Source organism: Sapajus apella, unplaced genomic scaffold (assembly GCF_009761245.1).
Source record: "Sapajus apella isolate SASKATOON/1434 unplaced genomic scaffold, GSC_monkey_1.0 scaffold34, whole genome shotgun sequence".
In the NCBI taxonomy this organism is placed as follows: Eukaryota; Metazoa; Chordata; class Mammalia; order Primates; family Cebidae; genus Sapajus; species Sapajus apella.
Genome location: NW_022436974.1, coordinates 1789089 through 1811203, shown reverse-complemented (window position 1 = coordinate 1811203; position 22115 = coordinate 1789089). Strand labels below are relative to the sequence as shown.

The following is a 22115-nucleotide window of genomic DNA, read 5'->3' as shown; positions in this document are numbered from 1 at the left end:
TGATAGGGCTAAAAAATACTAAAAGAATTTCACAAGCAATCACAAGTATCAATAGCAGAACTGACCGACTGGAGGAAAGAATCTCAGAGTTTAAAGACTGCCTTTATGAAATAAGACAGGCAGACAAAAATAGAGGAAAAAGAATGAAAATGAATGAACAAAACCTGTGAGGAACAAGAGATTATAAAAAGAGACTGAATCTGTAACTAACTGGGGGTACCTGAAAGAGACGCGGGGAGAATGGAACCAATTTGGAAAACGTATTTCAGAATATCATCCAGGAGAACTTCCCCAACCTAGCCGAAGACACTAAAATTCAAATTCAAAAAGTGCAGAGAACCCCAGTGAAATACTCCATGAGAATATCATCCTCAAGACACATAATAATCAGATTCTCCAAAGTCAAAATGAAAGAAAAAATGTTAAGGACAGCCAGAAAGAAAGGCCAGATCACCTACAAAGGGAAGCCCATCAAACAAACAGTGGACTTTTGAGCTGAAACCCTACAAGCCAGAAGAGATTGGAAGCCAATATTCAACATGCTTCTAGAAAAGAAATTCCAACCCATAATTTCATATCTTGCCAAACTAAAGTTCATAAACAGCACTAAACTTAAACGTAATCCGGCTAAATTCCACAATTGAGACACAAAATGGAAAGTGGGATAGAATCAATACCCATCTCACATGCAAAAGACACACACAGGCTCAAAATAAAGGAATGAAGTAAAATTTACCAGCAAATGGAAAACAGAAAAGAGCAGGGGTTGTAATTCCAGTTTCTGAAAAAACAGACTTTAAACCAACAAATGTCAAGAAAGACACAGAAGGGCCTTACATAAAGGTAAAGGGCTCAATTCAACAAGAAAAGCTAACTCTATATACAACCAATATAGGAATACTTATATTCATAAGGCAAGTTCTTAGATACCTTCAGAGATACTTAGCCTCCCACACAATAATAGTGGAAGACTTTAACACTCCACTGACAATATTAGATCATGGAGATAGAATATTAACAAAGATATTCAGGACCTGAATTCGCCTCTGGATCAAGTGGACCTGATAGGTATCTACAGAACTCTCCACCCAAAAACAAGAGAATATATTTTGTTTTCATCACAACTCAGCACTAACTCTAAAATTGATCATATTGTCGGAAGTAAAACACTCCTCAGCAAAAGCAAAAGAACTGAAATCATAAATTCTCTGTCAGACCACAGCATAATCAAATTAAAAACCAAAATTAAGAAATGCCCTCAAAACCATACAACTACATGGAAACTGAATGACCTGTTCTTGAATGACTTTTGGGTAAATAATGAAATTCAGGAAGAAATCAAGAAGTTCTTTGAAATTAATGAGAACAAAGATGCAACATACCAGAATCTCTGGGACACAGCTAAAGCAGTTGTATTAGGTTGTCTTCAAACTGTTATAAAGATATTACCTGAGACTGGGTAATTTATAAACAAAGGAGATTTAATTGACTCACAGTTCCACCTGGCTGGGGAGGCCTCAGGAAATTTACAATTATGGTGAAAGGTGAAGCAGACATCTTCACAGGTGACAGGAAAGAAGAGAAGTGTACAGAAAGAACTGTCATACACTTGTAAAACCATCAGATTTTGTGTCAATTCACTCACTAATATGGTTGGGCTATGTCCCCACCTGAATCTCATCTTGAATCATAGCTCCCATAGTTCCCCATGTTACCGGAGGGTCTCAGTGGGAGGTAATTGAAACATGGGGGCAGATGTTTCCAGTGCTGATTGTCTGATAGTGAATAAGTCTCATGAGATCTCATGGTTTTAAAAAGGAGAGTTTCCCTGCACAAGTTCTATTCTCTTGTCTGCCGCCATGTGAGATGTGCATTTCACCTTCTGCCATGATTGTGAAGCCTCCCCAGCCACATGGAACTGAGAGTCTATGAACACTGTTTTTCCTTATAAATTACCCAGTCTTGGTTATGTCTTTATTAGCAGTGTGAAAATGTACTAATACACTCACTATCACAAGAACAGCATGGGTAAAACTGTCCCCATGATCCAATGACCTCCCACTAAATTCCTCCTTCGACATGTGGGGGTTATGAGGATTACAATTCGAGGTGAGATTTAGGTGGGGACACAGAGCCAAACCTTATCAGCAGTTTTGCCCACAGCAAAAAGCTAGAAAAATCTCAAGTTAACAACCTTACATCACAACTAAAAGAACTAGAGAACAAAGAGCAAACAAACCCCAAAGCTAGCAGAAGATAAGAAATAACCAAGATTAGAGGTGAACTGAAGAAGACAGAAAAACAAAAACCTTCTAAAAATCAACAAATCCAGGAGTTGGTTTTATACAAAAATTAGTAAACTAGAGAGACCATTAGCTAGGCTAACAAAGAAGAGATAAGATTCAAATAAATACAATCAGAAATGATAAGGGGAATTATCAACACTGACCCCACATAAATGCAAATAAGCATAAGAGAATATTATAAACATCTCTATGCACATAAACTAGAAAATCTAGAAGAAATGGATAAATTTCTGGATACATATACCCTCCTAAGACTGAAGAAAAAAAAATTTTTGAATCCCTGAATAGACCAATATCCTTGATGAATATCGATGCAAAAATCAAAATCAAACTGGATCCAGAAGCACATCAGAAAGTATGCATATCATGATTAAGTAGGTTTCATCCTCAGGATGCAAGGTTGGTTTAACATATGCAAATCAATAAATGTGATTCATCACCATAAACAGAAATAAAGACAAAAAACAAATGATTATCTCAATAGGAGCAGAAAAGGCCCTCAATGTAAGTCAAAATCCTTTCATGTTAAAAACTCTCAATAAACTAGGTATCGAAGGAATATGCCTCAAAATAATAAGAGATATCCATAACAAACCAACAGCCAATATCATAATGAATAGGCAAAAGCTGGAAGCATTCCCCTTGAAAACTGGCACAAAACAAGGTTGTCCTCTCTCACCATTCTAATACAACATAGTATTGGAACTTCTGGCCAGGGCAATCAGGCAAGAGAATGAAATAAAGGTATTTAAATAGAAAGAGAGGAAGCAAATTATCTTTGTTTGCAGATGACAGGATCCTAAATCTAGCAAACTCCATAGTCTCAGCCCAAAAGTTTCTTAAGCTGATAAGCAACTACAGCAAAGCCTCAGCATACAAAATCAAGAGACAAATTTGCTAGCATTTTTATATACCAGTAACAGGCAAGCCGAGAGCAAAATCACAAGTAACTCCCATTCACAATTACCACAAAGAGAATAAAATACCAAGGAATACAGCTTATAAGAGAAATGAAAGACCTCTTCAAGGAGAACTGCAAACCACTGCTCAAACAAATCAGAGATGACACAAACAAATGTAAAAACATTCCATGCTCATGGGTAGAAAAGAATCAATATCATGAAAATGATCATAATGCACAAAGCAATTTAGATTCAATGCTATTTCTATTAAACTATTATTGACATTCTTCCAGAATTAGAGAAAACTACCTTAAAATTTATATCGAACCAAAATAAAGCTAAAAATAAAAGCCCAAATAGCCAAGGCAATCCTAAGCAAAAAGAACAAATCTGGAGGTATCACACTACCCAAGTTCAAACTACACTACAGGGTTACAGTAACAAAAATATCATAATACTGGTACAAAAACAGGCACATAGGCTGACGAAACAGAATAGAGAACCTAGAAACAAGACCAAACACCTACAATCATCTGATCTTCAACAAACCTGACAAAAACAAGGAGGGGGTAAGAATTTTCTATTTAATAAATTGTGCTGGGAGAACTGGCTAGCCATATGCAGAAAATTGAAATGGGACCCTTTTGTTACACCATATACAAAAATCAACCCAAGATGGATTAAAGACTTCAGTGAAAACCGAAAACTATAGAACCCTAGAAGAAAATTTAGGCAATGCCATTCAGGACATAGGCACAGGCAAAGATTTCATGATGAAGACACCAAAAGCAATTGCAACAAAAGTAAAAATTGACAAATGGGGTCTAGTTAAAAAGCTTCTGTACAGCAAAAGAACCTGTTAAGAGAGTAAACAGATGATCGGCAGAATGGAAGAAATTTTTTGTAATTTATGCATCTGACAAAGCTCTAATATCCAGCATCTATAAGGAACTTAAACAAACTTACTAGAAAAAAAAAACACATTAAAAAGTGGAATAAGAACATGAACATAAACTTCTCAAAAGAAGACAAACATGTGGTCAGCAAATAATCATGCAAAAAAAGCTCAGTAGCACTGATTATTACAGAAATGCAAATCAAAACCACGAGCTACCATCTCACACCAGTCAGAGCAGCTATTAAAAAGTCAAAAAAATCACACCTGTATTCCCAACACTTTGAAAGGCCAAGGTGGGCAGATCACTTGAGACCAGGAGTTCAAGACCAGCCTGGCCAACATGTTGAAACTCCGTCTCTAATAAGAATACAAAAATTAGCCGGGCATGGTGGCATAGACCTGTAATCTCAGCTACTTGGGAGGCTGAGGCTCGAGAATCACTTGAACCCAGTAAGCGGAGGTTGCAGTGAGCCGAGATCATACAACTGCACTTCAGCCTGGGTGACAGAGCAAGACTCTGTCTCAAAAAAAAAAAAAAAAAAAGTCTAAAAAAAAACCAACGCTGGCAAGGTTTTGGAGAAAAAGGAACACTTTTACAGTACTGGTGGGAGTGTAAAGTAGTTCAACGCAGAAGACAGTGTGGCAAAGACCTAGTGTGGCAAAGCCAGTGTGTCTCAAAGACCTAGAGACAGAAATACCCTTTGACCCAGCAATTCCTTTACTGCGTATATACCCAAGTGAACATAAATTGTTCTATTATAAAGACACATCGCATGTGTATGTTCACCACAGCACTATTCACAATAGCAAAGACATGGATTCATCCTAAAGACCCATCAATGATAGGTTGGATAAAGAAAATGTGTAGATATATACCACTGAATACTATGCAGCTATAAAAAAGAACAAGATCATGTTTTTTGCAGAGACATAGAGGGAGCTGGAGGCCATCATCCTTAGCAAACATATACAAGAACAGAAAACCAAATACTGCATTTTCTCACTTATAAGTGGGAGCCAAATGAGAACACATGGAAACATTGAGGGGAGCAACACACACTGGGGCTGTCAGAGGGTAGCTGGTGGGAGGAAGGAGAGGATCAGGAAGAAGAGCTGGTGGATTCCGGGCTTAATACCTGTGAGATGGGATGATGCGTGTAGCCAATCACGGCACATGTTTACCTATTTAACAAGCCTGCACATCCTGCATATATACCCCTGAACTTAAAAGCTGAAAATTAAAAAAGAGAAAACCTGATAGCAATTACTGTTACTGTTGGAGGACAGACTCATTTACCAAACACAGGCTCTACTGACTGAAAATATTATTAACTATATAAGTTATATAAAATGTGCTTCTTTAATGTTTGAAGATGATAGGATTGGTGCTATCTCTGTTCATTTCTCTAACCCAATCTGGTTATAAGAGCTAATCTGTATTATCCTTATTTATTACTTGTATACATTTACTTAAGTAACTTGACTGTAATATTAATAAGGCAATTATATTCAAAACTCCAAGATCAGAACTTTTTTCTAGAAACACCCTATGGTGCTGATTTTGTCATTTGGCTACATTTTTCATTTCCTAGCAGTTATTTAGATGTAATATAGACAAGAATATAGCACAGAGATGTGATCCTTGTCTTTGATCAGAGATAGGTCGTAAAGATTAACCTATAACAAAATTGTATGTTTCATATTACGGTAGAAAATTTAAGCATAAAAAGTCTGAAAAGTGTACAGCAAAAAAATAGATGTGGTAGGAAAAATTAGATGTACCTTCTCATTATGGCTTATTGCTTTGATGGACGGCAGTAGCCCTGAGAAATTCCTGACGATTCCAGAATCTTGAGGACAAGCCAAAAATGAATCAAAAAACCTCATATGGAACTTCTTCCCCAACCACAAAATCTAGACAAGTATAGATTTCATGGACAGACTTGACCTCTGGGGTTAAATAATAATTGCTTACATAATTTAACAACTGCTCATTAGTCAAGCCAGGCTAGGTTTTGCTACTATAACAAACAACCCAGGGATCTTAGAGGCTTATAACAAACAAGTTTCTGGTCAGGCTATATGTCTATCATAAGCCAGCCATGACTCTTCTTTATGTTAAATTCACCCCAGCACTCAAGCTTATAGAGCATCCTCTATCTGGAATACTGCTTATTATGGTGGCAGAGAGAAGACAGGCATGACAAACACACCCCGGCTCTTAGAGCTTTCCTTGCAAGAAATCTGTGCCTTTTCCATTACACTTTGTGGTCCAACATATGCTCTCTCCTGAGTTCAACAGGACAGAAATATATAAAACTCCCTCAAGGGAGGGCACCACGGGGAAAAAAAATGAAATATTTATGTTATAGTACTACAAGCTCCCATAATTATCAAGTGGCTAATTTATTCCAAAATGTACATATACATCCTTTGCTGTCCTGTCTTATTATTTCCATTTCGAAATATTGTCTTTAACTGATCTCTACTAAGATTTAAATATCCTGTTTTTAGGCTCCTAAAGAGAGAAATTGCAGCTCTCAGATGCTCTGCCACAGAGCTTTCCAATACAGTTTTACCAGGAGTAAAGCTGACATCTTAATTTGTTCCTAAATTCTGTGTCTATTTCCTATTTCTTACACGGGTCAGAACTTGTGGGAGAGAGCAGAGTGACTGAAGTCAGCCTCCAGCCCCAACGTCTACCTCAGAGTTTCCCTCATAGTTCTACTAATCAGAGAATAACTGTCTCTGGAAAGGAAAGCAGAAATCTTTAAGCAGAGGATTTAACTTGCTTTATCCCATTTAATCCCTATAAGAACCCTGTCCAGTAAGTATTATAATTGTCATTTAACAGATGATGAAACTAAGACTCAAATAACCTAATCAATTGATCAGAGCAAGGCTTTAAACCCATGCCTCTCAGCCAACTGGCAGTGCCTTTTCTCTATCCTGCACTCATCTCTCATTTGAATACAGGGGCTAGCCATGAAAGGATCACGCTGTTTGGTACAGGTGTTCTCATTTTCATCATTCAATGTTCATTTTCTTTGGCATTTAGAGGGTAAGCATACTTAAAAACCAAGATCAGGCCAGGTGTGGTGGCTCACACCTATAATGCCAGCACTTTCAGAAGCCAAGGTAGGAGGATCACTTTAGTCAAGGAGTTCAAGACCAACCTGAACCACATAGTCGAACCCCGTCTCCACAAAAACAAATTAGTTAATTAGCTTGGCATGGGGTAGCATGTGTGTAGTGCCAGCTACTCAGGAGGATTGCCTGAGAGAGCCCAGGAAGTCAAGGCTGCATTGATCCATGATCACATCACTGTACCCCAGCCTTGGTGACGAAGGGAGACAAATAAATAAAAAGACCCAAGGTCTGATGTCATATCCTCATAGAAACCCACCTCATTATCCCTCTTCTCGGCTGAGATGGGCACTGTCATTCCACTGTGTGACTACCAATCCTCCCCCACCCCCCACCCCCCCACACACACAGAGTTTCTTTAGGGTAAGAACAAGTTACTGTTGGTTGTACCATGAGAGCCTAGTATAACCTGTCATTGGCCTCACCGTTAATTTGACAAAGATAAGTAAATGAGTCAACTGTACATATAGATTCAGGCTTGGTCAAAGAAGACTCAAATCAATGTATTAAATCAGATAGAGTACAAATACAGTTGGAGCTAGATATCACTGAAGAGGGGAAGAAAACTAATTGAGAACAATTGGCCTGGGTCTTAATTGTGGCTCAATCACTACCTACTGTTGTCATTTTGGTGCTTTAGTTTTCTCAGCTATTGAATAAGAAGATAGGAATAGATGATCTTTAAAACCCCATCAGCTTTGAATTTCTTTTGTTCTGGGAGGTGACTGTTCTTCTCAGCCACCATAAGGAACCAGAAGGGTACCTGTGGATCCTTTTGCTACTTCAACTAGTGTCAAGACTAACCAGTCAAATCAACCTCTCTAAAATACCTCTTCACCATGTTATCTTTCTGTTATAATATACCCATTATCTAGGCCATTCATATTTCTTCTATCAGCAGACCTGATGTTAGAAATTCAATCCTATCTCTCATTTCTTATAAAAAGACAAATAGCAGGGTCACATAAGTCAGCAAATCAAAGACTTAGTTGGGACCCTAAATCAAATGCAGGAACACAGCAGAAAATAGATATCAAGGGGAGGCTGAGGGAGGTAACAAGTTAGGAAACAAGATGCCAACGAAGAGGAAAGAGATTAAAATTGAGGTAAGACATGCTGTAAGGAAATCTAAGTACATTTCCTAGCACAGTAGGAGACAGGTCAGTCCAAAGATCTAAACAACTCCACAAATATTATTGGCTATTTGTTAGGTGCCAGCTACTTTGCTGGATACTGAAGACTCAAGCAGACAGAAAACAAGAAAAAGTGGAAACCAAGAATTAAAATACAATGTATATGCTATGATAAGGACACAGACAAAGGACTATGGCACAAACGAAGAATGCAGTGAACTTCTGAGTAAGCCAGGAGAATTTTTGCAGAATTTGAATAAGTGAGCCTAGTTTCCAAGAGTTTCCAGGATCTTCTCAAGTAGACAGCACAGGAAGTGATACAAAGTATGAAAGACCATAGTGAGTTGGTGGAATGGCAAGAATTTCGAGGTCATTGGAAAGTGAGAAGAGGTGGACACTAGGAGGATGACACTGGAGAGAAACTGGATGATGAAAGATTTCCTTTGCCAAGTATCAGTTAACAGTGGGAAATTAATAAGGAGGCAGTTCTACCCAGAGACCAAAGCAAATGCACAACCTGCTCCAATCCCCAGGCTTCAGAAAATCCCCTCTGGCTCTTGTGCAGTTGTTCCTCTCACCACAGCACAAGAAGTCTGTGGGGCCAACTGAACATGCTCACCTGGAGCCTTTTCCCGAACCGTTCCCACTTCTTCTTCCCTTCCTAACTTCCATAACCCCCTTCCAGCCCACTGTTCTAAACTATACTCCAGGTAATTACTGCTAACCACAGAATTACACAGATGCCCTCAAATCCACTTCCTGAGCTTGTGACAGTTTCTTTCCCAACTCCATTCTACCAAGCACAGACCTCACTGCTGGTGTGTGTCCTCTAGGCACGGAGAGAAAGCCAAGGGCTACTGTTGGCCAGAGGTAGTGTTACAGATAAAACCTGGATATCTGAGTGGGGGCAGAGCTGGATGCAAAGAGAAGCAGGAATAAGATAAGGGAGAACCGCAGGTTATAGGTAGCAGCTTCTATTTGTACATTTACCCATGGAAATGTCAGGGTCGAGTTTGTAGGGAGATTTCAACTTTTAAGCATTTCACATAATTTTCTTAACTGTAAGAAATACCTGATTCTTGTATATGTTATTATAGATATTTGTACTAAAATTAACATCTTATTTCTTAATAGCTTTCATGCTGAATTACATTAATTGCCTTTCCTGCACCTTCAAGAAAGCAGCCTTCAACCTTTAAAATTTTCTAAGAGCCCTAGACCTCCAATACAGTAGGAAGTCTACTCACGTTGCAAAGGCGGAGCCATGGGCCTTCAGAGGATGCCTTGGCCTATGGCATGAGTGAATGAATGTGAATGGAACGAACATTTTCCTACCTGCTTGAGAGATTTGATTTTGGCATTGTTTTAGGACTCAAATCCTTGGCTTTGGCACCACTGCAGTGAATTGATACCTTGCTGTAGCTGCCTCCGAACTCTGCTTTAAATTGAATACAAAACATTGGAGTGCTGCACAGGCTCTTATTTCCTTTTCATTTATTTCCAACATTCAACACCAATACAACATTGTTGCTATGGATGCCTCACCTCCCTAGGTACCTCACTTCCCTAGGTACCTCACTTCTCTAGGACTCCTAACATAGCAAACATCCAATAAGAGGAATAACTACATTTTTGCAAAATTCAGTATCTTTGGCAGATTCTCCATGATGGACTACATTGCTTTCACCTATTTTCTCAACAGCAAAGAAAGGTCTTACTTTTCTCAATTTTTAGAAGGTTAAGCTGCACATTTGGAAGAAGAGAACAGAGCATCTCTTAATAAGGCAGGAACTGTACAGCTTACAGTAACTTTGGAGAAAAGAAGTAGCTGGAAACTCACAGGAAAGACACAGATGGGCTCTGTGAGAGCTTGATTTGCTTTAACATCCTCTTGTGTAACTGTCTCAACTGGCTTCGAAAAGACAGTTGTTGGAAATGTAGTTTATGATTCAACTAAAAGTATTCACTGAAGCATATGTTTCTTGGTTGTTAATAGTTGTTTCAAAAAAGAAAATATGTGTGTATTCATTCTTAAAATACTTTACATTCAATTTTGGTTGTAACTTTGACTGCACAATCCATTTGATGGAAAAACAAGACAGAGAGCTAAGAGGTCTGTGATTTTTATGGCTTCCTGTTTATTCATCAGCCTCCTAATTTCTTTTCACCTACACAGTTACTGAGGAGAATTAAGGCTTTTGCTCAATTTGGCATGCAGGAATAACTTCTTCAGATAGGTTTTTCTTTGTGATACTGAGAATGCATCACTGGTATAACTTTTTAATCAAAACTTATTTCCAAAGTCATTTTAAGGCACAAATTAAACCGGTCTAAATAATGGGCCAATTTTAGCATTAGATTGTTTTTCAGAGACCCAGTGAAATGAAATCAAAGGCTGAATCTTAGCCCTTAAAACATTATTGGTTAAATGAGGCAAGATCAGACAATAGGGAGGTGAGCACAGTATTTCACAGCAGGGTGAGTCAGGGAATTCTGTCCTTAGAGCTTCCAAACCAATTTTTAAAAATCAATTTGCAAGTAAATTTGATCTCAGAGGCTTAGGAATCCTACTGATGCCCATTAAAACTGCTTCCTAAAGAGGATAGGGTTAAGAGTTGACTGAGTTCTTTAAATAAAGAACAGGAACCTTTGAAGGGAAAGCAAAAAACTGACTTTTAGTTTTCTAAATCAGCTTTCTTGAGACATGCTGAGTTGATTTTTACTTGCTGATGAGGTATCAGCTTTTAAAAGCTCCTAAGTGGTCAAGGTGAGCACCTACATTTATCACAATTCCAGACACATTCTCAGCTTCCCATTCTCTCTTATTAAAGAGAAAGATGTCTTCCTGGGCTTTAAGCCTGCAGTGCCAACAAAGCAGAGATGCTGAGCAGAATATTAAGTGCCAAAGGCTAAAATCACCCTAAGGTGATGACTCTTAGTTCGTACTGAATTCAATTAAACCAGCTTCATTTTCATCATTAAATTATTTTGATGGAAGTCCTACAACTTCTAAGGGAAGAACCAGCCTTCAACATAATTCACAGAGGAAGTGTCCTTGTTTAGTATGTCAAGGAATAAGTGGAGTTAGAAGGAACCTCTAGCAAAATACCTCCTCTATTGCTTGCCGTCCTCACCACCATATCTTGGGTAAATGGACTTCATTCTTCCTAAATCATGTCATGCAAATTGATATCAAATCTCTCCTGCATGCCACATGACAATTTGCTATTGCAAGAGTATTGAGTAAGCTTGCATAAAACAGAGATTATGGAATACTTCATGGCCATGGTAATAGATGACTGACCTCCAAGGAGCTGAAGTGTATTAATAGATGAGTTACTCAGAAACCACTGGAATTTTCCAATATTCTGGACATGTCACTGTATCCAGGAATTCAGTCTCTGTGTGAATTTATTGTAAGCTTATTGGTGCCCACTGAGTACACATGAACATGGCTTTCTCTGTAATTTACATCATAAAAGACAAAGTGGACTTAGCCCCTCCTGGTAGCCAACATAGAACATTTTATAAAAAGTTTGCGATATATTAAAGGAAATAGTACATTCAAATCCTCTGTGGAGTCAGGTGAAATAATACAAATAAACAAGGGTAATATATACATATATACACACTGCCTGGCTATATATACATATGCACATATATAAGTACCTCCATTTAAAACATGACTAGCACTTGCTATGTCCCAGATATTTTGGTTAAAGTTCTTGAATATAATACCTTTTATAATCTTTTCATCAACCCTATATGGTATTTATTCATATTACTTCACAGATAAAGAGGTTAAATGATCTACTCAAAGTGACATGGCCAGAAAATGATAAAACCAGTATCAACCTTTTATCTTCTAATTTCAGATCTAGTTCTCTTTCCTCTGTATCTTATGAATTAAATTAGAATATTTTACTCAATTAAAATTAGCCACTTATGGGTCACGAATTTTCCAAGGATTTAGAAAAATATATTTAAAAATAAAATCTGTGATAATCGCAAATATGTCCTCTCTGATGAACTGGCTCTTTTGGAGCTTAGTGTTAAATTTGGAACATGGTTTATACTGCTGCAGGACTGTTGATATAAGAAGTGCAGAATTCTTAATCTAAATCTGTAAAGGCCCAGAACAGTCCCTAGTAATTTGATGGCATTTTTGTCTATTTCAAAAAAAAAGTCCAAATTGCCCATATTTATTTATTATCATCAACCAGAAAAACAGGGAGTGTATGGAGTTCAGTTATTAGCATTCTTCCATTACTCAAATGCTGGGCAAATGAAAAGTGAGAGAATCTTGAAGCTGAGAACTTGTCTTATTTTTATTTGTTCCTTTGCATGCCACAAAGTCAGAGTATATAAAAGATGCTAAAGAAGTATGTTTTGAATGAATGAGTGAACCAGAGTCAGTGGTATAAAATCCTGCTTGGGGCCACATGAGAGCTTATGATTGGACAAACAACATTTGTATGCAAAGCAAACTCTACAGTGCCCTAGCACGTGAACATAATTAAAGCTCATTGTAAAATTAATAGCAGTGATATGGTATGTTCTATTTGCCAGGCACTGTTTTAAACCCTTTAAATACATTTAGGTATTTATTCTTCAAAAAATCTTCTAAGTATATTTTTAAATTATACATATAATTAAATATGCATGTCCTCTCTTCTTCTCCTTGACATTAAAATGCTTAAAATAAGAGAATAAACCTTGTTCATCTAAAATTCCAGCCTCTTCCACAGTACTCAGCACATAGTATATATCAGGTAACTAAATAAATTCACAAATAAATGATTATTCTCTGTGGGAAAGGCACGTTGATCAGGTCACAGTCATAAGTGCCTTCTGCACTATACGCAGGAGAAGAGTATTGTTTGAATTGAAACTACCTCTATAACACTCATACATATTTCTGCAAATCTTCACTTTACTAAAGGACAGAGCCATTTAGAAGTACTCCCTAATTTAACAGCATGGCAAGCCCTTTGAGTGTATTCTCTATACTCTCCAGGATCAAAAAGCATATCTGCCCATAAGATATGCAGCTCCTATTTTCACTGACCAAGAAAAGAATTAATAGTTAATGCTAAGTCAATAAAGTGGATGGCAAGTTGAAATTCACAGGCATCTCAGAGATTCAGAAAGTTGAGAGGGTAGGCTGATCTGAGTTGTGTGGCCAGAATTTGCTTACATGGGGGAATAGGTTAATATACATCAATATTGGGAGAGATCCAAGATGGCCGACTACGAACAGCTCTGGATTGCAGTTCCCAGTGAAAACGCAGAGGGTGAGTGATCACCACATCTCCAAACGAATTTTTACTGCCAACAGACCAGGAGATTCCCTGGCGGAAAAACACCATGAGTCTCCAGCGCAGCTGTTTCAGCTGGCACAGTGGGTCTCCACACAAAAACTCACACAAATCCAGGCGCCCTTTCAGCTGGTGACTGGCATGCCTGGGAGACAGGGTCGCCCGTTCAACTGAAAAAAAAGGGGTTGAAACAGGGAGCCAGGTGATCTGGCTCAGGTGGTCCCACCCCCACAAAGACCAGCAATCTGAAATGCTCTGGATTGAGAGTTTCACAGCAAGTACAGCAGGACCCGGGACGATTCAGCTCCATAGGAGGAAGGCCATCTGCCGTTTCAAAGGAAGTTCACCACTACCAAGGCAGCCCACCATTACTGAGGCAGTCCACCATTACCAAGGCAGTCCGCCATTACTGAGGCAGTCCACCACTACCAAGGCAATCCACCATTACACAGACAGTCTGCCATTACTGAGGCATTTCTAACTATATTTCTATAAACAAAACTGCAAGGAAGTTCACACAGCAGCTGGGCAGAGCCCACCACAGCTCAGCAATGCCTCTGCTGGCAGACTGTGACTAGGCTACATCCTTGCTGGGCAGGGCATCCCTGAAAAAAGGCAGCAGCATGACAGGAATTTAGAAATAAAGCCCCACCTTCCTGAGACAGAGCACCTGGGAAAAAAGGGTGGTTATGAGTTCCACTGAAACAGACTTAAATGTACCTGCCCAGGAGCTCTGAACAAAACAACAGAGCTCACAGCTCAGCACTTGAGCTGCTATAAGGGACAGACTGTCTACTCAAGCAGCTCTCTGACCCCCGTAAGTCCAAAGAGTCACCTCATAAAGGAGAGCTCAGGCTGACATCTGGCAGGTATCCTTCTGGGACAAAGATAGCAGAAAAAGAAACTGGCAGCAACCCTTACTATTCTGCAGCCACTGCAGGTGAGCCCCAGACAAGCAGGGTCTGGAATGGACCTCCAGCAGTCCTATAGCAGAGGGGCCTGACTGTTAGAAGGAAAATTGAGAAACAGGAAGAAATAACTTCATCATCAAAAAACAGGACATCCACTCAGAGACCGCATCAGAAAGTCACCAACTACAAAGACCACAGGTAGATAAATCCACAAAGATGGGAAGAAACCAGTGCAAAAAGGATGAAAACACCTAAAACGAGAATGTCTCTCCTCCTCCAAGGGATCACAACTCCACACCAGCAAGGGAATAAGGCTGGATGGAGAATGAGTCCGATGAACTGACAGAAATAGGCTTCAAAAGGTGAGTAATAACAAACTTTTCTGAGCTAAAAGAACATGTTCTAACACAATGCAAAGACACTAAAAACCTTAAAAAAAGGTTTGATGAAATGCTAATGAGAATAAACAGCTTAGAGAGGAATATAAATGAATTGATGGAGCTGAAAAACACAACACAAGAACTTCGTAAATCATACACAAGTTTCAATAGCCAAATTCACCAATCAGAAGAGAGGATATCAGAGACTGAAGGTCAATTCAATGAAATAAAATGAAAAGGCAAGATTAGTGAAAAAAGAATGAAAAGAAATGAACAAAGCTTCCAAGAAATATGGAATTGTGTGAAAAGACCTAGTCTATGTTTGATAGGTATACCTGAATTTGACAGAGAGCATGAATCCAAGCTGGAAAACACTCTTCAGGGTATTATCCAGAGAACTTCCCCAAACTAGCAAGGCAGGCCAATATTGAAGTCCAGGAAATACAGAGAACACCATAAAGATATTGCCCAAGAAGAGTAACCCCAAGGCACATAATGGCCAGATTCACCAGAGTTGAAGTGAAGGAAAAAATGCTAAGGGCAGTCAGAGAGAAAGGTCGGGTTACCCACAAAGGGAAGCCCATTAGACTCACAGCAGATCTCTCAACAGAAACTCCACAAGCCAGAAAAGAGTGGGGGCCAATATTCAACATCCTTAAAGAAAACAACTTTCAAACTAGAATTTCATATCTGGCCAAATTAAGGTTCATAAGAGAAGTAGAAATAAAATACGTTTTGAATACTCAATTACTCAGAGATTTCATCATCACCAGGCCTGCTTTACAAGAGCTCCTGAAAGAAGCACTAAACATAGAAACAAACAACCAGTACCCACAGCTCCAAAAACTGACCAAATAGTAAAAAGCATCAACACTATGAAGAAACTACATCAATTAACAGGCAAAACAACCAGCTAGCATCAAAATGGCAGGATCAAATGCATACATAACAATATTAACCTTAAATGTAAATGGGCTAAATATCCAATCAAAAGACACAGACTGGCAAATTGGATAAAAAGTCAAAACCCGGGACGATCCAAGATGGCTGTTTAGGAACAGCTCAAGATTGCAGCTCCCAGTGAAAGCGCAGAGGGTGAGTGGACGCCGCGTTTTTATTGCCCACACACTAGGAAATTCCCGGGCAGAGGTGCTCCACAGTCGCCAGCGCGGCTGTTTCGGCCAGCGCGGCTGTGCCGGCCAGCGCCGGCCAGCGACGCTACTTTGCCTCACGCGGCTGCTTTGTCGGCGCCCTGGAGCCGCGGTTCTCCATACAAAATACACTGGTCCGGGGGCCCTTTAGGCTGGCGATTGGAGCCACGGGAAGTCGCCCATACGCTGGTTCAAAAAGGGGACTGAGCAGAGAACCAGGACAGTAGATTCCAGGGCAAAAAAAAGAAAAAAAAGCGCCACAAACCTCAGTGCCACTGTTTAAGCCAGCACAGTGAGTGGCCGCAGGGGAAAACAAACAGACCCCGGTGCCTCTTCAACAGGCCACTGGAACACCAATTTAAAAAAGGCTCTGAGGCAGGGAGTCAGGCGATCAGGCTCGGCTGGCCCCACCCCCACAAAAGAACAGCAACCAGAAACTCTGGATTGAGTTTCACATCAAGCACAGCTGAACCCGGGATGGTCCAGCTCTGTGGGGGAGGGGCGTCCGCCATTACCGAGGCAGCCCGCCGTTGCCAAGGCAACCCGCCATTGCTGAGGCAGCCCGCCGTTGCCAAGGCAACCTGCCACAGCAGAGACTCCGCCCCAACAGAGGCGGGCCACCATCGCCAAAGCAGTTCTAACTACACCCATATAAACAGGACTGCAGGGAAGTTCACTCGGCAGCGGGGCGGAGCCCACAGCAGCTCAGCAAAGCTGCTATAGGCCGACAGTGACTAGGCTGCCTCCTTGCTGGGCTGGGCAGGTCTGAAAGAAAAAAAGAAAAAAAAGAAGGCGGCAGCATAACGGAGACTCATAAATAAAGCCCTAAATCCCTGGGACAGAGCACCTGGGAACAAAAAGCAGTTTATGAGTTCTGCTGCAGCAGACCTAAAAGTACCTGCCCAGCAGCTCTGAATGAACAACAACAGAGCTCGCAACTCACCATTTGAGCTCCTATAAAGAAGAGACCATCTCCTCAAGCAGCTCCCTGACCCCTATATATCCAAAAAGACACCTCATAGAGGAGAGATCAGATTGACACTAGGCGGGTATCCTTCTGGGACAAAGATAGCAGAAGAAGAAAACTGGTAACAACCCTTGCTGTTCAGCAGCTGCTGCAGGTGAACCCCAGGCAAGCAGCGCCTGGAGCGAACCTCAGCAGACCTACAGCAGGGGGGCCAGACTGTCAGAAGGAAAACCAAGAAACAGAAATAACCTCATCATCAACAAACAGAACGTCAATCTGAAAGATTTGAGTCCCAATCTGAAAGCCAGCAACTACAAAGTCGACAGGTGGATAAATCCTTAAAGATGGGAAGAAACCAGTGCAAAAAGAATGAAAACACCCGAAACCAGAACACCTCTCCTCCTAAAAGGGATCACAACTCCTCACCAGCAAGGGAACAAGGTTGGATGGAGAACGAGTGTGATGAAATGACAGAATCAGACTTCAGAAGGTGGGTAGTAAGAACATATTCTAACCAAATGCAAAGAAACTAAGAACCTTGAAAAAAGATTTGATGAAAGGCTAATGAGAATGGACAAAATAGAAAGGAATATAAGTGAATTGATGGAGCTGAAAAACGCAACACGAGAACTTCGTGAAGCATGCACAAGTATCAACAGCCGAATGGACCAAGCAGAAGAAAGGATATCAGAGGTCGAAGATCAACTCAATGAAATAAAACGGGAAGGCAAGACTGGAGAAAAAAGGGTAAAAAGGAATGAACAATGTCTCCAAGAAATGTGGGACTATGTGAAAAGACCTAATCTACGTTTGATAGGCGTACCCGAATGCGACAAAGAGAATGAATCCAAGCTGGAAAATACTCTTCAGGATATTATCCAGGAAAACTTCCCCAACCTAGCAAGGCAGGCAAACACTCAAGTCCAGGAAATACAGAGAACACCACAAAGATATTCGTCAAGAAGAGCAACCCCAAGGCACATAATAGTCAGATTCACCAGGGTTGAAATGAAGGAGAAAATACTAAGGGCAGCCAGAGAGAAAGGTCGGGTTACCCATAAAGGGAAGCCCATCAGACTCACAGCAGATCTCTCAGCAGAAACGCTACAAGCCAGAAGAGAATGGGGGCCAATATTCAACATCCTTAAAGAAAAGAACTTTCAACCCAGAATCTCCTATCCAGCCAAACTAAGCTTCATAAGTGAAGGAAAAATAAAATCCTTTGGGAACATGCAAGTACTCAGAGATGTCGTCACCACCAGGCCAGCTCTACAAGAGCTCCTGAAAGAGGCTCTACACATATAAAGGAACAACAAGTACCAGCTCAACTAAAGGGCAAAACAGCCAGCTAGCACCAAAATGGCAGTATCAAATTCACACATAACAATATTAACCCTAAATGTAAATGGACTAAATGCCCCAATCAAAAGACACAGACTGGCAAATTGGATAAAAAGACAAAACCCATCGGTGTGCTGTATCCAGGAAACCCATCTCACATGCAAGGATACACAAAGGCTCAAAATAAAGGGATGGAGGAAGATTTACCAAGCAAATGGAGAGCAAAAAAAAGCATGAGTTGCAATTCTCATCTCTGATAAATTAGACTTTAAAGCAACAAAGATCATAAGAGACAAAGAGGGACATTACATAATGGTAAAAGGATCAATGCAACAAGAAGAGCTAACGATCCTAAATATATATGCACCCAATACAGGAGCACCCAGATACATAAGGCAAGTTCTTAATGACTTACAAAGAGACATAGACTCCCACACAATAATAGTGGGAGAATTTAACACCCCATTGTCAACATTAGACAGATCAACCAGACAGAAAATTAACAAGGATATCCAGGACTTGAACTCAGACCTGGACCAAGCAAACCTAATAGACATTTACAGAAATCTCCACCCCAAAGCCACAGAATATACATTCTTCTCAGCACCACATCACACCTACTCTAAAATCGACCACATAATTGGGAGTAAATCACTCCTCAGCAAATGCAAAAGAACGGAAATCATAACAAACAGTCTCTCAGACCACAGTGCAGTCAAGTTAGAACTCAGAATTCAAAAACTAACTCAGAACCGCACAGCTTCATGGAAACTGAACAACTTGCTCTTGAATGTTGACTGGATAAACAATGAAATGAAGGCAGAAATAAAGATGTACTTCGAAACCAACGAGAATGAAGACACAACATACCAGAATCTCTGGGACACATTTAAAGCAGTCTCTAGAGGAAAATATATAGCAATAAGTGCCCACATGAGAAGTAAGGAGAGATCAAAAATTGACACCCTATCGTCAAAACTGAAAGAGTTAGAGGAGCAAGATCAAAAACACTCAAAGTCTAGCAGAAGACAAGAAATAGCTAAGATCAGAGCAGAACTGAAGGAGATAGAGACACAAAAAAACCCTTCAAAAAAATCAATAAATCCAGGAGCTGGTTTTTTGAAAAGATCAACAAAATAGACAGACCACTAGCCAGATTAATAAAAAAGAGAGAATAACCAAATTGATGCAATAAAAAAACGATAAAGGGGATATCACCACAGATTCCACAGAAAATCAAACCATCATCAGAGATTATTACAAACAACTCTATGCACACAAACTAATAAACATGGAAGAAATGGATAAATTCCTGGACACTTGCCTCCTGCCAAGCCTAAACCAGGAAGAAGCCGAAACCCTGAACAGACCCATAACAAGGTCTGAAGTTGAGGCAGCAATTAAGAGCTTACCACCCAAAAAAAGCCCAGGTCCAGATGGGTTCACAGCTGAATTCTACCAGACATACAAAGAGGAGCTGGTGCCATTTCTTCTGAAACTATTCCAAACAATACAAAAAGAGGGAATTCTTCCCAAATCATTTTATGACACCAACATCATCCTGATTCCAAAACCCGGCAGAGACTCAACAAGAAAAGAAAACTACAGGCCAATATCCATGATGAACATAGATGCAAAAATCTTCAATAAAATACTGACAAGCCGATTGCAACAGCACATCAAAAAGCTTATTCACCATGATCAAGTAGGCTTCATCCCGGGGATGCAAGGCTGGTTCAACATACGCAAGTCTATAAACGTAATTCACCACATAAACAGAACCAAAGACAAAAACCACATGATTATCTCAATTGATGCAGAGAAGGCCTTTGACAAAATTCAACAGCCCTTTATGCTAAAAACACTCAATAAGCTAGGTATCAATGGAACATATCTCAAAATAATAAAAGCTATTTATGACAAACCAACAGCCAATATCATACTGAATCGGCAAAAACCGGAAGCATTCCCCTTGAAATGTGGCACCAGACAAGGATGCCCTCTCTCACCACTGCTATTCAATATAGTATTAGAAGTTCTAGCCAGAGCAATCAGGCAAGAAAAAGAAATAAAGGGCATTCAAATAGGAAAGGAGGAAGTCAAATTGTCTCTATTTGGTGACGACATGATTGTATATCTAGAAGACCCCATCGTCTCAGCCCCAAATCTCCTGGAACTGATAAGCAAGTTCAGCAAAGCCTCAGGATACAAAATCAATGTGCAAAAATCACATGCATTCCTACACACCAATAACAGACTTAAAGAGAGCCAAATCAAGAACAAACTTCCATTCACAATTGCCACAAAGAGAATAAAATACCTAGGAATACAACTAACAAGGAATGTAAAGGACCTCTTCAAGGAGAACTACAAGCCACTGCTCAACGAAATAAGAGAGGACACAAACAGATGGAGAAACATTCCATGTTCATTGTTAGGAAGAATCAATATCGTGAAAATGGCCATACTGCCCAAAGTGATTTACAGATTCAATGCTATCCCCATCAAGCTACCAATGACCTTCTTTGCAGAACTGGAAAAAACCACCTTAAACTTCATATGGAACCAAAAGAGAGCCCGCATAGCCAAGTCAATTCTAAGCAAAAAGAACAAAGCGGGAGGCATCACACTACCGGACTTCAAACTATACTACAAGGCTACAGTAATCAAAACAGCATGGTACTGGTACCAAAACAGAGATATAGACCAATGGAACAGAACAGAGGTCTCGGAGGCAACACAACATATCTACAACCATCTGATCTTTGACAAACCAGACAAAAACAAGCAATGGGGAAAGGATTCCCTGTTCAATAAATGGTGTTGGGAAAGCTGGCTAGCCATGTGCAGAAAGCAGAAACTGGACCCCTTCCTGACACCTTACACTAAAATTAACTCCAGATGGATTAAAGACTTAAAAATAAGACCTAACACCATAAAAACCCTAGAAGAAAATCTAGGCAAAACCATTCAGGACATAGGTGTAGGCAAGGACTTCATGACCAAAACACCAGAAGCATTGACAACAAAAGCCAAAATAGACAAATGGGACCTGATCAAACTCCACAGCTTCTGCACAGCAAAAGAAACAGTCATTAGAGTAAATCGGCAACCAACAGAGTGGGAAAAAATTTTTGCGACCTACCCATGTGACAAAGGACTTATATCCACAATCTACAAAGAACTAAAACAGATTTACAAGAATAAAACAAACATATCCATTCAAAAGTGGGTGAAGGATATGAATCAACACTTTACAAAAGAAGAATACATGAGGCCAACAAACATATGAAAAAATGCTCATCTCACTGGTCATTAGAGAAATGCAAATCAAAACCACATTGAGATACCATCTCATACCAGTTAGAATGGCAGTCATTAAAAAATCTGAAAACAACAGATGCTGGAGAGGATGTGGAGAAATAGGAACACTTTTACACTGTTGGTGGAAGTGTAAATTAGTTCAACCATTGTGGAAAACAGTGTGGTGATTCCTCAAGGACCTACAAATAGAAATTCCATTTGACCCAGCAATCCCATTACTGGGTATATATCCAAAGGATTATAAATCGTTCTATTATAAGGACACATGCGCACAAATGTTCATTGCAGCACTGTTTACAATAGCAAAGACTTGGAACCAACCCAAATGCCCATCAAT

The 22115-nt window shown here is 39.8% G+C and overlaps 1 long non-coding RNA gene across 1 annotated transcript; it reads left to right on the top strand.

Moving 5' to 3' along the window:
- Positions 1-4806: 4806 nt before the first annotated feature.
- LOC116563100 lies at positions 4807-22083 on the top strand. Its single transcript, XR_004274228.1, has 3 exons — positions 4807-4843; positions 5710-5711; positions 22015-22083. It is a non-coding gene; the product is annotated as an uncharacterized LOC116563100 (long non-coding RNA).
- The last annotated feature ends 32 nt before the right edge of the window (positions 22084-22115 follow it).